This window comes from Anopheles funestus, chromosome 2RL (assembly GCF_943734845.2).
Source record: "Anopheles funestus chromosome 2RL, idAnoFuneDA-416_04, whole genome shotgun sequence".
In the NCBI taxonomy this organism is placed as follows: Eukaryota; Metazoa; Arthropoda; class Insecta; order Diptera; family Culicidae; genus Anopheles; species Anopheles funestus.
The window spans coordinates 81,848,275-81,864,625 of NC_064598.1; the positions used below are offsets into that span (position 1 = coordinate 81,848,275).

The 16,351-nt window shown below is 42.5% G+C and overlaps 1 protein-coding gene across 18 annotated transcripts in view; it reads left to right on the forward strand.

Moving 5' to 3' along the window:
• Nucleotides 1-16,351, forward strand: part of LOC125762841 (aryl hydrocarbon receptor nuclear translocator homolog) — a 196,042-nt gene that overhangs the window by 26,239 nt on the left and 153,452 nt on the right. For 2 of the 18 annotated variants that reach the window (XM_049425368.1, XM_049425375.1), the window contains exon 1: nucleotides 10,899-11,566. The exons of 12 other annotated variants lie outside the window; for them this stretch is intronic. The gene's annotated coding sequence lies outside the window, so the exon portion shown is untranslated. Of the gene's footprint in view, nucleotides 1-10,898; nucleotides 11,567-16,351 lie in introns of those variants that run through there. 4 more of the 18 variants (XM_049425370.1, XM_049425372.1, XM_049425373.1 and 1 more) reach the window with 4 other exon arrangements.

The window sequence follows — 16,351 nt, forward strand, 5'->3', positions numbered from 1 at the left end:
AATTTAGGAAGATTCGTTTCCTATCGTTTATGAAACAAGACATTTGGAAAGGATAGAATATAATATTTATATCCACGAATTTTATATCTCTTTCAACCAATAACCTTTTTGATTAAATACACATATTCTTTGACATCGCGAATTTTTCTCTTATTTTGTGTTATCTCGGACATATTTGTTGAATCATATTACTTTTGTAGAATCTCTGAATCTATGTTCTTACCTTGTTTTATAGTACAACACCTTATCATGTATATATCGCGAATCTTTAATGTCAAAAAATCAATCTTTTTCCACAATTTGTACTGAAATGCCGTTTGACTTATCGAAAATTAAGCCTTATTTATAATATTTTTTTTATTTATTGACTCTTTATTAAATTTTTCCACTTTTTCACAAAAAAACTATTCAAAGCATTCCACGCATTTACAGCCTATTTCTCAGCAATGGTAACTATTCTCAGTTTCATACCGCTAGAACACATGTTTTCTGTCGCGTATCGCATGTCAAAAGTTATAAAAACGGTCAATAATAATTAACAGTAAAGCAATGTGTTTACGAACCTTTGCAATCTCTCTAGCCGGCTTTACCCAGCAAGATGTATTCCACCATTGACTAATCTCGATTTCGTAGCGGCGTTGCTGTGGAGGTGATTTATGAAATGAGTTCCGGTCTTTAGTCGAAGCTGAAATTGAATTCCTCTTCGTAACCGGCCGAAGCCTTAAATAGGGAGAAAGAAATTTCATGCTCTGACCCTTAAAAAGTGGTGAAAATGTGTGTAGCGAGATTGAACTTTCCTTCGGCGATTTCTCGATGTCGTCGACAAAAAGGGTTAATGTGTGTGGTCGAATCGACCGAGCGTTTGAATGGGATTTGGAAATAGTCAATAAAATGTTCTCCTCCTCTACTCCGTCCTTTTCTGTCGTCTGTGCTGAATTAATCAGCTTCGCCCGTGGAACGCGGCAACACTATAAAAGAAACCATATTTTAGTGAGAATTGAACGTAACGCGCCATAATTTTGCCATTCATTTATGATCAGTAGCGCGCAATGGAAGGAGATGAATATTCTTACACACATTTGTGTATACCGGCAGGAGCAGCTAGACCGTATTCATCGATTCCATGACCGGGTGTCGGAATGGGCACTAGAAAACATTATTTATCACTCGCAGAATGGGCACAGAAATCACCACCACGACAAGATGGGGAGGGGGAGTTCGCAGTCTCAAGCCACCCTTTTTGGGTAACAAACTTTTCGATGAATATTTATCATTTTCTCAAATTCTGTTCTCTAAACGAAAGTGTTTTTGAAGGCATGAAATATTGGTGGCTAGTGCGTGGAGAAAGCATAAGCAGCATTTGTTATGTTAGGTGTGTATCAACAACATCCTCACGCATTTGTCTTAAACTTCCCCGCCTGCGTACGAAACGCGTGTAGTAAATAGTTGATTTGTGTGCCTAATACAAACATTTGTAGCGTATCAAACGATGCGATTTGCGAATGAATACTGGAGTCGCCGTACAAATGGCGATCGCCATGCGACCGTAGGCCAAACCATGACAGACTGTTGTACATTTGTGTACATCGATTTATTTGTATGATTCCATTTTCTTACACATCATTCAACCGCCCGAACATTCAGGTTGAGGTACCTGAGAACTGAGCGTGTGTTACAACTAAGGTGTTTTTTCTTGTTTTATTTTGTAATGAAAAAATAGTATTGCTTGTTTCGACTTAAATCCGCACCCCGTTGTGATCTGGTCGTGTGTATGCACCTGTCCAATAGATAAATGTTGGACGAATACTTCCTTTGCGTAAAATTGCCATTTGTCGAGGCGTCTGTAATGTTCGGAACAAAAATGCGTTCTGCTCGTTTCAGTCTGGGGGTTTACTCCTTTTTTCTACTTTTGTTATTGTGGACTTGATATCTACTAAAAGGTAAAAGGTACTTTCACTTTCCGCACCTTACAACAGCAGATTATTCATGTTTGTAAGGGAAGCTTTTCGTCTAAGGTATTAGCGGAGGTAAGCAACCGAGGGCGTTGGGGAATCGTATACATTTCAGATAGAACTGTTTCATATTTTAGTATCATTTGCTTCACATCGTTTGGAGCGTTCCCTGTGCCACAACAGAACTCCTCTTCCCACTAGGAATAGACAATGTTTCGCCCGTCGACTTGAATGTTTCGCGTTGCCCAAAAGAAAGATTCCCCTCAAAAGCGGGCAAGCTGATGTTTTTTTTTGTTGGTTCACCATAACGATTGCTCGATTTTAGTTTTATGTTGTTCAGACGTAGGTTTGGCTTCACTCTTTTCTCGTCAAGGAGAACCCTAAACTTCACCACAAAAGCCCCCCCCATGTACACTGGAAGCTCGTTGATCTCTTACTCCTTCTCACTTTTTTTTGTTTATTTCATTCCGCGTTACTCTCTATCGCCAAATCCAAAACATTTTCCACCAAAAAGAAGGAAAAAACACCAACTGGAACAAGCGATATCGCGCAAAGGTAAAGGTACCCCTTTTTGGATGGTGAGGGAAGTATCAACATTGAGGAGAAAGTGAAGCACAAGCGGACCGAATGAAAATAGTTCAACTAGGAAAGTAAGGTCCCTTGGCGCGCCGCGTAGAACCAAAAGTCATAGAATAATAAATTAGCGAAACTGATGATGCACGACGATGGATGGATAGTACTTTTTTCGTTGGTGCTGGTGCTTTTACCTTCTGGGCCCCCCTTTGTCCTCTTGCCACTGGGCTGTATGTGTGTGTGTGTTATTTTGGAGGGTGTGCAACCAAACGGACGACACCATTTTCCCTTTTCGTCTAATCTTCCGACGACCATGGCCATCGTATCGAAGGTTAACTGAGGTGGAAAATTCACCTCGAATATCTGAGTCCGCGGATTTTTACGACCGGCGGGTGCTTGCTTCCCTTTGTGTGTGTTTTTGTGTAGCCATTCTTGGTGCTGCATGGATTGTGTTCCACCACTCCCCATGCCCGTAAATGCCAACAAGCAATGGGAGTTGTAGAAATCGATTACGTGTCCGCTTTATGTCCCTGGCTGTCGCCATGAAGTTGCGCCTCCAGCTTAACGTGCGCACTTTTCCGAATGGTGTGCAAGTTCTGTACAGATCAAAAGCAACATTCCCTTCCCTGGTGTTTTGTTTGCATGGTTTCACTGAAGGGGAAAACCGATGCTTCTTCACTGACACACAGGCGGGGTAATAAAACGTCCGTATTAATGACCTGCAATGAGCACTAAAGTGTATGTACGCTGGTGAGTGCGGTACCCCGTTGTGGGGTCGGGTGTGAAAATCCGATCTATGATAGTGGAATATATGATTGTGTTTTTCGGGGTTTTAATCGTAATCGGAATTTGAAATGTAGCTTTATTTTATAGTTCATTAACTAATAATGTTTTCTCTTTCTTTCTTTCTTTCTTTCCAGGTGAGTAATCATACTATTGCTTAAGGATACTCTTGCAGTGATCGGGTAAGGTATTTATTCGAATGCTTAACTACTTTAATAGAGCTAATCAGCCCATTTACTCGACACCAATCAATAACTCGCTGTCAAAACATTTGAACAAGAACCATGTTTCACGTGTTTCCCAACTTGAATGTTATTTCTCGATGTTTTTTTTCTTCGGTCAAGAATTCGGTTTTTTTCTTCATCTTCGTGGTTCGCTCACAAAACCAACCACACACACCGCTGTGCGTACTGCGTAAAAATTACACACCAAAGCATCAAAGTCCCGCAATACAATCGAACTATATCAACGACTACCACATCGATGACGTGTTCGTTTCAATTTGGGTCGAACGGTGGCTGGGAAAGTCCTTTGGGAATCATTAAAACATCAAGCTCGCTTCCGCACCATTTTCCTTTCCACCAAAAACGTTGCTCTCTTGGCACGAAGGAAAGCCTTCTTTTCACATCTTCAACTTTCTTAATTCAGTGCGCTAGTCTTTTCGGGTTAGTTTCAGTTTCCTTCTGACCAGAATGGTCAGCTTTCCACAAACCGTGTCCAGTCGCTATCCAACCTCCGCTGCGTGCAGACGTTAATCGAGGCTACGAAAGTGCTAAACACAGACAAATAAAAAAGTGATTGCAAATAATAACGAGCGTACCCACGATGGGTCATAGCTCCCAAAAAAACAAAAAGCGGCCGATCCCCATGGGAACTGCTACCAGGCCGAAACGCAGAATACTGCCAAACATAGCACAACAGTGTGCAGCTAATCCATACGCACCTCTACTATCGCTAGAGGACAACGAGATCGAGATCACGCACACAACTCCTAAACCATCTGGCAACGTCAAGCCAGAGCACGCACCACCACCAATAACGGTCGCCAGTTCTAATGTTCTGGACATCCATAAGAAGGTCATGGCATCTGGTGTCATGCGCTATACGACAGCGACTACCTACAAAGGTATTATAGTCCGCACCACAACTACAGCAGATTTTAAGGCCGTTTGTCAAATGCTGAAATCGACAAACACGGAGTTCCACTCTTACCAACTACACGAGGACAAAACGACCAAAATCGTCTTAAACGGCCTAATCGACATGCCAACTGAAGAGCTTAAAGAACTTTTACAACAGGAAAAAATCAACCCGGTAGCTATAAAAAAACTACCCATCAGGCAGCAGCGCTTTGACCAGCAGGCATTGTACTTGTTGCACTTCACCAAAGGCACAGTAGACATGAGTATATTAAAAACAATCAAAGCTCTAAACCACCAAATGGTCACTTGGCGTTATTTCTCCGGGCAACCTGGCCCTATGCAATGCAAAAATTGCCAAAGATTCGGACATGGTGCTGAAAACTGCTACAGAGCGCCGTTGTGCATTAAATGTTCCTTGGGGCACAAATCTTCCACGTGTCCATTATCTGCAGAAGCTGGCGAAGACAAGATCCCGACGCACAAACTAAAATGTGCAAACTGCGATGGAAACCATACGGCCAATTATAGCGGTTGTCCTAAACGGCTAACAAAAACAAAACCCAAAACTCAAAACGGAACAATGTTCGCAACTACGCAAAGGCAGGTAAATTTATCTAGCAGTGATTTCCCTCAACTTCCCTCCCGTAGTCAAAACCCATTCCCTACTACGCACACTAATCCATCCCGAGTAAATGGTCAGTCACCTCTCTCATATGCCGACGCAACTAACAGCACTGACCTTTTCAATTCAGAAGAACTAGTGCAAATCATCTCCGACACATTTCATAGTCTGCGTGGATGTAAAAGCAAAGAGGACCAAATCAAGGTAATCTTTACAATCGTTCAAAGATATTGCTATCGATAAATGGAGCAGTTTACAAACATTAAAGTCGCCTACTGGAATGCAAATAGCATAACCAACAAAAAAATAGATTTCACAAGATTTCTTAACCACCATGGTATTGACGTAGTCGCAGTGACGGAAACTTTTCTTAAACCTGACTTAGCCTTCAATGTTGCTAATTATTACACTTACCGTCTCGATAGAACATCTGGCCCTAAGGGTGGGATTTTAATTCTAATTAAAAAAACCCTTAAACATTCGTTATTGCCATCTTTCAATCTGAAAATCATTGAAGCCATTGGCATTAATATACACACTAGTCGATCTCAAATTTCATTTGTTGCAGCATATCACCCCGGCGGTAATGGCAATATGAACAAATTCAAACACGATATTAAGCAATTAACCAGCCTTAGGAACAAGTTTTTCATCTGTGGGGACTTCAATGCCCGTCACAATTTGTGGAACTGTGCCTCTAACAATCAAGCAGGAAAAACCTTATTTGACAAACTACAAATAGGACAATTTTCCATCAACCATCCCAACTCCCCTACCTACATTCCTTCTAATCCTAAAAACAATCCCTCCACGTTAGACTTAGTTTTAACAAACCACCAAGATCTCTCGGAACCAATAACGATGCATGATCTAACTTCAGACCATCTGCCAGTGGTATTCGAATTTAAAGATGTCCAATTAATCAAAATTTCGAAAAAACAATTATTCGATTATAAAAATGCCAACTGGCCTCTTTTTAAATCTGAATTAAAAAGTCATATTAATCCTAATGAAACCGACCTTAGCCAAATCGAACAGCCATCGCAAATAGATAATATGATCCAAAAACTATCATACCACGTTTACCAATCACACAATCGAGCCGTTCCGCTCTCCACCCCGGGAGATTTCAACATTTTCATTCCTCAATCAATTATCTCCTTGATAAAATTAAGAAATGTATATAGGAAAAAATGGCAAAGACACAGACTAAATCTCTATTACAAAGACACCTACCTATCCTTAAAACAAGAAATCGAAGCCAAGCTATGCCTACTACGAAATTCGGCATGGTCTAAGAATTTAGAATCATTTAACCCACAACATAACAATAATAGCAAACTTTGGAAATTCGTAAAAATAATTAAAAAACAGCCCAAAAGCATTCCAGCATTAAAAGATAACAACAAAACACTTTTAACTCCTATAGAAAAATGTGAAGCAATAAAAACGCATTTTCAAAAAGCCCACAGTACCACCTTTCACGATAAGAGCCCTTTAAATATCAAAGTAAAGGCAGCAGTACACAGATTTTTCCGTTTAAACCCAACTCCCGAAATTATACCAGCCGATTTGATCAAACCTAAGGAAATACTTCAAATTATAAAATTAACAAAGACAAAATCTTCTTCAGGACTCGATTGCATAAATTATCGAACTATAAAACAACTTCCTAAAAATGTTATTGTATATATTACCTTAATCTTTAATGGCTGCTTAAAACTAGGATACTTTCCTAACAGTTGGAAACAAGCTAAGATTGTTCCAATCCCAAAAATCGGTAAAGATTTGAATCAAGCTTGCAACTACAGACCAATTAGTCTATTAAACTGTTTCAGCAAAATTTTTGAAAAAATTATCGCAGTAAGATTAAGAACATACTCTGAAATGTGTAATATCATACCTAACTCTCAGTTTGGTTTTCAACCCGGCCTTTCCACGACACATCAGTTACATAGGCTCAAAAGCGATATAATCTTTAATCGACGCAATAACAAGTCCACCAGCCTAGTACTATTGGACATGGAAAAAGCGTTTGATACCATTTGGCATGATGGTCTGACTTACAAATTAATCAAATATGGGTACTCAAATTATATAATCCATCTGATCAAGAGTTTCCTATCCGATAGATCTAATGCTGTTTATATCAACAATACGCAATCCAATAACTACACCCCCCCTGCGGGTGTGCCACAAGGGAGTGTACTCTCACCAATACTTTTCAATATCTTTACGGCTGACATACCTAAAATGACAAACTGTACCCAATATCAGTACGCCGACGATCTGGCCATTGGCACTTGCAGTAGATTATCGAAAACCGCAATTAAAACACTAAACAAATCTTTACTCATTTACCACAAATACTGCAACAGATGGAAATTGAAGATCAACCCTAACAAGTCAGAAGCAATTTTTTTCACCCGTTTCACTAGCCAACGTAAAATTCCTAATACCAACCTAAAATTGAATGGAGTAAATATACCATGGTGTACCAAAGTCAAGTATCTAGGTATCATTTTAGATAAATCCCTGACCTTCAAACAACATACTGAAAACCTTACTATCAAATGTGAAAAAATACTCAGAAGCCTGTATTGTTTCTGGAACAGATCATCAAAATTAAGTCTGAAAAACAAAATCCTCATGTACACCTCCCTGATAAGGCCTATAATAACCTACGCATCCCCAGTCTGGCACTCCTGCGCTAAAACACACAAATTAAAAATGCAAAGAATTCAAAATAGATTTTTGAAAACTTTCTTGAATGTTCCTTTTTGGTATAGAACTAATTACATCCACAGAACTTGCAATATTGAACCCCTTGAAATATTCATATCAAAACTTAACTCCAATTACTTATCACGAACAAATAATAACCTAAACCCCACACTAGTGGAATCACTCTCCCGATCATAACTATAATTGTATTCCAATCCCAACTCCTTTCCTTCCTATCCTCTACCTCTCCAACGACATTCACTGTTAGATAATTAAGATTAGGTTTAGCTTTTCTCTTCTCTCGTAACCTGGCGTCATTCTTTATACATAAAAAAATCAAAATTCTTTTTTTTTTCTTGTCCTGTGGTGGGTTTTGTTAATTTTCCCACTCCATTTTCCAAACGCCTAAAGGCAATGCTAACTAGCAACATAGAATACAAACAGCAAAGCTATATAAAAATTCACTTATATTGAGGAAAGCACCAAAGCGAACCCACTGTGTAAACATCTGAAAATGTACTTGTATACTTATTATCACGAACAATAAAATAAAAACTACTACTACTACCACAAACCGTGTCCGCTGTTACACACGCCCCACTGCTGCCACACAAGCGTTCCACAATTTTCATGGACAACTAGGCACTCTCCAAGGCATCTGGCTCGTGGTGCTCCCTCACCGAGTTTTCCTTTCTTGTGCCAGGAAACGCTTTCGACAGCTCTACTTCATCCGACGGAAATGGATTCGGTGAGAGGGTTTGTCGAGATGACGATGTGATGCGTCGTCCATGGGCGTCTCATGTCCAAGGGGTGTGAGTAAAATGGACCGGGCAAACTTAAACACTACCACTCTCGATAAGAATGGTGAAGTGGGCTCCATTTAGCGTCGCCTTCGTTTATTGGGCAAACTCTCTACGCAGCTACTGGCAGCACCTATCGACGCGGCAGGGTTCCTTGTATACTACTCCCTGCGGCTGTTGTGTGAGGTATTGCCAAGTAAATGCGAGTAATTTCAAACGGACCACTGCAGTGGGGACTCTAGCTGCAGTGTAGTAACTGTGCTCGGGTTGGGGTTTTTGTTTTCCTTTTAAAAGTATTGCAATAAGGAGTTCTGTCGATTAGGTTTCTTCAAAAAACATCAAGGATTTTCCCATATTCGTCTATAAAGTAAGAATTCGTTATATGATATCGATATAACATTATATCGCTTCAATAGTTCTCCTTTTAATTCGGACATAGACGATTCACTGCCATGTGAAGCACACACAAACACCCATCAGGCTGGTCGTCTTTCACATATGACTGGTGTGAATCGAAATTCTTGAACTTGTAAAGACACCTAGGAAAAAGGACGAAGTCAAACTAGGTTAAGCATGACGCATGGGATCAGAAGTAAAACTTCTTGGACGACGAAGGAGAGTAGCAGGACGCGGCTTGCTACCGAATCGAGGCAAGAACGGACGGACGCAAACACTAAGGAAGTTTACCCTGTCTTCAACTACAACCCCAAAAAGCCCCAACGAACGAACGAGCGAGAGAAATGAAATAAAGTCCTTGCAAGGAAACCAACGTCCCAAACGTTGTCCGCTTGATACCGTGTCGGTAGAGTTGTTGTGTGTGGCTGTGTGTGGCACCGCACCACCATGTGCGTTCACCAGTGTATGGTACGAAAGGCAAATGAAAAAACAATTTTCTTCCATTAGAGAAAATAGATGAAATTTGCACACATTAAATGAAACACAGCAAAGCGGTGCGGACATGGCAGCAGGAGTTAGAGCAGACCAGAGAGCGAAAGGATATGCCGTCGTTTCCGATGGATAGAAGGGAAAGAATGCTCCAAGTGCTGGGAAAGAACCTGAACAGTTTCTTACGGCATTTTACCACCCTTCCTGTGTGATATGGCGATGGTTCTGATAGTCCCGTTTCGTCCTTTTTTTTCATTCCCACCCAAATGGTTTCAACAGCAGCAGCAGCAGCAGTGTCGTCTGGTGTGCGCTGGTGGAAAAACTTTGACTTATTAGTTTTGGTCCTTGCTTGGAATTGCTTCCGGCTATGACTACTAGTGTTCCCCTTTTCCCTGGGATTTGTACGGGAACAGGCGGACAGGAAGGTGGTCACCGTCGGACCCGTGGGGGAGGAACCGAATGCCGAATGGGCAGAAGTGAAAGCGAGACCGATAAAAGTTTACGCTTTGTGCAGAACTATTATCGGATCGGGGCAACCTTACTCGAATGCCATCGGTAGCCCTGCAGGTTTGGTACCGAACTGGGCCTGGGATGAAGTGTCCTAAGAATGCCGCAAGATGTTTTGAGCGCGTGGAATGTCGAGCACAGTCGTCTGTTTTTTTAAAGCTGACAGAATAAATATCTGCTGAAAGAAAGGTTTTCAAGGGCTATTTCTTGTAAGTGTCCCTTTAGTGGAAAAAGTGCGTCAGTACTGAGTCAATTTTAGATGATTTCGAGCATCTTGATGTGTTAAAAAGTTCATTTTAGTAAAAGTTTTTTAGTAAGATTTTATCCAGCATTGCTAAATTAAACTCATTAGCATACCTTTCATCAATATATTCGGCGAATATCTTTATCGAAGGCTTCTCCACACGCGTCTTTCCCTGCAAAATGCATAACTCAAACTGAAAACTATCGACGACGTCACTGTGTCCTTGTGTGTGAACTTCTCCTTTCGTTATCGCTTGATCCCTCCCTAGCCTTCCTCGATGGGTCGACAAACTCGTGCGCGGTACGCTTGTCGAAAAGAGTGTGGGCAAAGTGCGGAAAAGCAGAGGTTGTGGGTCACTATGAGACGGAAGCAAAGGACTAGAGGCTCCGGACGGTTCCTGCTACCGACTAGCGGCTCCAGACGATTCCGATGACTCCATCGGCTCCGACTGTCGACTAGTGGCTCCGAACGGCTCCGATGGCTCTGACGGTTCCAGCTACCGACTGGCGGTTCCGGACGTCTCTGGACGGTTCCGACGGCTCCTGCTACCGACTAGCGGCTCCAGACGGGTCCGAGGGATCCGGCTAGCGGCTCCGGATGGCCCCAGGCGGAATCGTGGAACCTGGCAGGAATCGGAGCCGGTTCGGAGCCGTGGGTGCGATTCCGAGAACCCATCACTGGAGCTAAGCGAACCCTACTTAACGGCCCAAACCGGACCTGGGCCACGAAAAAAAAAATCCAATTTGCGCTCATAAGCTGTTCTTGTGTTCGACACCCTTGCTCTTGGTTGCTCTCTTTCGACAAATTTTTCCTTTTTCCTCTCTCTCTTTGTCAATCTCTCTCGTTCTATCAGCTTTTTCTCGTTTTATCTCCAACAACACAAAGGGGTTGCGTTTTTCCCCTCTTTCTCGTGAGCTGTGTGAGTGCGATGAAACAAAAAACAAAGAAACAACCCTCGCTGCACACGATGAGCGTGCGAGAACCAAACGCGCGCGCTCTCTCTCCCTCGCGTTCGTGAGCGAGGCGAAATAAGGGCGAAATCAGCGTTTTGGTAGCCGTTCGGTTCGCCGTTTCCGAAGGGTGCCCGCAGTTGCAGCATATTCCAGACTGGCAGGGTCGAGCGGTGTGAATTTTCGAATTTTACGTGCGTAATCGGAAAGCTTTCGTCGAGTTCGGACGTGTGTGGAGTGAACGCCGCGTGCGTACGGGTTTTTCCTTTCCATTCTCGGTTGTTGTGTACGTGTTTCGTGCGTCGAGTGGTGCAGCAGCAAAGATATTTGGCGTGCGTCTCGCCTCCCATGTTGCCGGGTATCGAATCGCACAAACCCAACACGGTAGTTTTGTGAAAAGTGTTTTTTTTTGCATTGCACGGCTAGTGTCTTTAGTTTGGACAATACTGATTTTCACGCTGGAAAGCTGCTGCACGGGGTGTGGAATTATTGTTTCCCGAGCCATGCGTTTCGGTGCAAGTGCAGTGATTTTGGTTTTTGGTGCAAATGCTGCTATCTACACTTGATCATTCACCTGCAAAACTAGTTCCATTTATAGATACAGTATTGGACGATTTTCGCACCTCATTCATTTGTGTGTGTGTTTGTTTCTCCGGGACAAAAAAGCAGGAAGGAGCCAATTTTCACATTTTCAATATGTCATTTTTTCGCAACTTTTCACTTGAAACCATCGCCAAGGAAAAGGCATCTTATACCGAGCAGGAAACAATTCGCTTCAAATTGCTTCTGTGGAGTTTATTGAAATTGTGTGCCGTTTTTTAAAGAAAGTGTACATTTCCCCCTTGATAAGCGTTTTACGTGTTTCTTGCGCCATTCCGTTTTCCAAAACTTAAAGTGAATGCTTCAGTGCGAACAGCAATCGAATTTAAAGCAGGAAATATATCCGAAAAAACCACCAAACCTGACGTCAAACACCTGAAACCACTATTTCTCATGACGAAAATAGACGTAGTGTACGGGGTGGAGGGTGTGGAATTGACCGGAAAATTCCAGCTCATCATCATCAGCACCATTCTGCTGGTTTGGTAGTGCTGCTACTGCTGCTATTGTGCCAACGTTTTGTTTTGGGTGGGTGAAATGAAAAGTAAAGCACAGAACCAGCAAACGTGAAAAATCCATGTAGAAAAATTGAGTGATGAAGAAAAAAGGGAGGAAAAACAACCCCTCCTCCGTTATCCCCGAAAAAACCTACAACCCGGTCAGGTCTCCGGTTGACTTTGTGTGGAGGTGTCGTGTCCTGCACAATACACCGATTTGGTGAACGTCTGTGTATGTGTGTGTGAAAATGTGTGTGGCGCGGAAAAATGGAAAATTCCACCCATTCGAATGGGCTCTCTACCTTCTGCACTTTACAGTTAAACTCGGCACAGATCCCGAAATCGAAAGAAACCCCCCCGGGAAAAGGAAAATGTGGCCGTGTTGTGAGTGTTTGTGTTTTTTTTTTGGCTTTCCATCCTTTAAGGAAAATCGTACCACACGGACGTGAAGGTGTTTTGTCTGCCTGCTAGTGTTTGTTTGGTCGCTTGTGTGCGCTTGTGGTTTTTTGGTTCAGCTCTGTGCTTCCGTTTGTGTGCCGTTTCGGAGCGGGTTCACACACAAAACTGGGAGTTTTTTTTGTAGGTGACAGTGAAAACAGGTGGAAATTTTCAGATGGAAAATCGGTGCTCGATCGGTAGATGGTTTTTTTTTTTTACTCGATTGCCGCCTTCCGGTTATTGGAGCATTTGCTATAAAGAAAGAAAGAAGGAAGAAAAAATGTTTTCTTTCGATTTTTACTTGCCCAAAAGCGTGCGTTTCTCAAGCTCTCATGAGTTTGGTTGTGATTAGTTTCACTTGCGTCCAGGAGTCTGAATTTAAAATCCCAATTCTTTAAACAGTGTTTGTAAGGATAATGGATAAAATCCATTAAACGTTAAGAGTTGTAAGGCAAATCATTAAGCATTAATTGATTGTTTCGAATATTTTTATCTACTTATTGTAGAGCAAAAAAAAAACGCATCTAGCACATTATTTTCCATCGAAATCCCAAACAGGAAGGAAAATAAATAAAAACAGCACCCGAGTGCAAGAACATAAACCTCCATCCCGGGGTAGAAGAAAAAAATACTAACTCATTTTCTCAGCAATCATTTCCGTTTTTCTTTCGAATACTGCAAAGCAGCGAGAACAACCCCAACTCCCCCTTTTTGGCTCGGTAAAAAAAAGGAGTCTTTTTTTTAAAGCAACGAACTATGCATGTATATTATCCTTTGGATGGTTTTTTGTTTTCCTTTTTTTGTGACTGAAGAAAGTTTTTTTTCCCCCCTTCTTGCACCAACTCCCATTTTGACCCGCGCATTCCGACAATCTGCCGCCGGTATCGGGGTGCGCCGGGGGTGCGGGATTTGCAGCAAACGGTGCCCGAAATGCACCATTTTTGCTGGTGCTAGTTTTCTTATTTACTCAACCACACCACAGATCCGTTTTTCTTTCCGTCCTGAAGGATTTTTGTTTGGTTGCCTTTTGCAGCTAGGAGTAATGCTAACCTTTTCACTCTCTCTCTCTATTTCGCATTCCTTAGCCGGCCAGAATGGTGATGATGATGATGGTGATGGCTGTAGGTTAATTTTGTGCTTCATTTTTTTGGTTGTTGTTTTGTACTTTCTTTCCACCGCCAAGGTGCGGAATGGGAAAATTTAAATTAAAAAGGAAATAAATTTCATTTCCCGTGTGTCTTCCCCATCGCGCCAAACATTCCTTGCGTCACGGGGGCGAGTACCTGATGATAGGGAACGGAAGGATGCTTGGGCCGTGTTTTATGGCAAGCAAGAATTAAATTTTGTGTGTTTCTTTTTTTTTATTATTATTTTCAAGCGACACAACAGTATAGTGCGCGGTATGCAAAGAAAAAAAAAGGATAACTCGGTGTGTCTGTTCGTTAACTCCTTGTGGAGTAATGTGGAATGTGCAAAAGACGCGGATTCGTTCTCAGACATTCGTAATGATGTTTTTGGTGCGTTTCTTGGTCAGTTATTCAGCCTATATTTATTAAGCATGAAGATTTGTGACGAAACACTGTGAAGATTTGTTTTAAAAGCTTCAAAATCCTGAAACCAAACTTCGAGAATGGAAAAATGAGTAATGACAAGTAAACAAAGTGTGTCCTTCCGTTGTCTCCGGTTTCATATCGCGCCTGCTGGCTGCCGTCGTGTTGCTACTCCGTACGGCGATGTGTAATGCACTTTTTTGTTGCACAAGCACTCGCCAACAAAATCCCATATTGCGCTGCCACCACCACTGGATGGGCTCGTGCGCGCATTCAGTGCGCTTCATATAATTAACATTGTAGCATCTTGGGGGTAGATTTTTTTTTTTCGCTTTTAAATACTTTTCCCTCCCATTGTTCCCGAGAAATGGGCCCCGAGCGCGAACATGAGTAAGGGAATGAAATTCTAGAACTAACTCTGGTGTACCCCCCTTTTCGTTCGTTCTACCTACCGGTTCGGCAGCTGCCGCTACAAGTACGGCAAAACATACAACACCGCGTTGTGCAGTTACAAACACAGTGCAGTTAAAAGTGCAGCAGTTTTGTGCGACTTACGTCGAAACTGGGGCAAGAATAAAAATGTGGCAATAAAGAGAAAAAAACCCCTTGGCTTGTGCTCCGGCTGTTCTGTTGACTGCGGACTGGGGAGTGATAGGAAAGTGGACACGAAAGTAGTTGGTGGAAGTGTGGCAGAGATACACGAGGTCGTTTCTGTTCCGTCGGATCTTTTGCCCGGTTTTGCCACCGGGAGACTGGGGAGAACACACATTAAAATGGCGAGCTTTTAAACTAAAGCAGCAAACTAGCTTCAGCTACTAGACAAAATGGAATCGCGGAAAAAAGGGAAACTCACCTTACTAGAAGCCACTACAATTTAGAGAAGAAAAAGACAACTTTACAAGTATACAACCCAGTAAGAATAAGAACAAAAAGGGGAGCATAAAAAAAAGGTTAAAAACTACCTTTTGTTGGACAAATGGTGGAAGAAGAAGAAAAAAAAAGGTAGTAACAAGCGCTACAAATATGCCGCCAGAACGTCTCTTCAAAATGGATGCAAAAGGGCACCCGGGGAACGTTTTTTGGGGAGGAAAAATTGGCGCAAGAAAGGAAAAACTGAGCCACCTAAGCAGCTAGGAAAAAAAGCGAATTTCCAAGGGTGTGTGTGTGTGTGTGTGTGTGTGTCTGTGCCCCATAACCCTTTTACCCGCTGCCAAGCCTTCCTTTTCCGATGGTGGCTGTTTTGTTGTGAACCTCTGCCCTGCTACTTACTGTTTGATGTTTTGCCTTTTGTGAAGGCTGCAAGTTACAACACAAAATGTTTCTGTCTCTCTCTCTCTTTGACTTGCCTTCAATTCTGGGATTCCTACACCGGTTCCATGTGCCACCCCAGGGAAAGGGGGAGGCGAAGGGGGGAAAAGAGCGCGTCCCGTCGCGGAGGAAAACTTTTCATTTCTACGTCTGTGGAAAAATCATCCACGAGACTCGTACGATGGGTGTACGGGAGAAAAGGGGAGTCCAACCCCCCGGGTGGGGAGGAGCGGGGTGTACATTTTGTTTTTGTTCAAGTTATTTTTTTTTCTTCTACCATTATTTTGAGTATGTTTTTAGTTACTTTGTTATCATTTTTAAAGCACACAGATAGATGAAGTGTAGAGGTGGCTTGGTCGGAGAGTTGGTTTTGCCGGGGCGAGGCCGTCCCGATGCCTCTGGGCATGGGCTACCTTAGCTGGCAGCACAATTCTTGTGCACCCGGCGCATTAAGGGTTTTTGAGTGTGTGTGAAAAGTGATGATGTCGACGAAAAGAAGTAACCGGAAAGGTGGTGTAGACTGACTGTGGTTTGAAAAATACTACTTACTATTGTGCCGCTCCACATGGCTCTAGCTGCTGGATTCTTGTGCCGGTGAAGCTAGTTCAGCAGTTGTGCTAGTCTTGTTTGTTCTCCGGGGAGCACACCCGAAGTATGATTGTGCAGCTCATCATCATCATCAACGTTGCCGTCTTCGCCCCGTGGTCTCGTCCCCATCGTCGCCAGTGTCCTCCCCACATGCTAAGACACCTTTGATGCCCATTGTTTCGTAACTC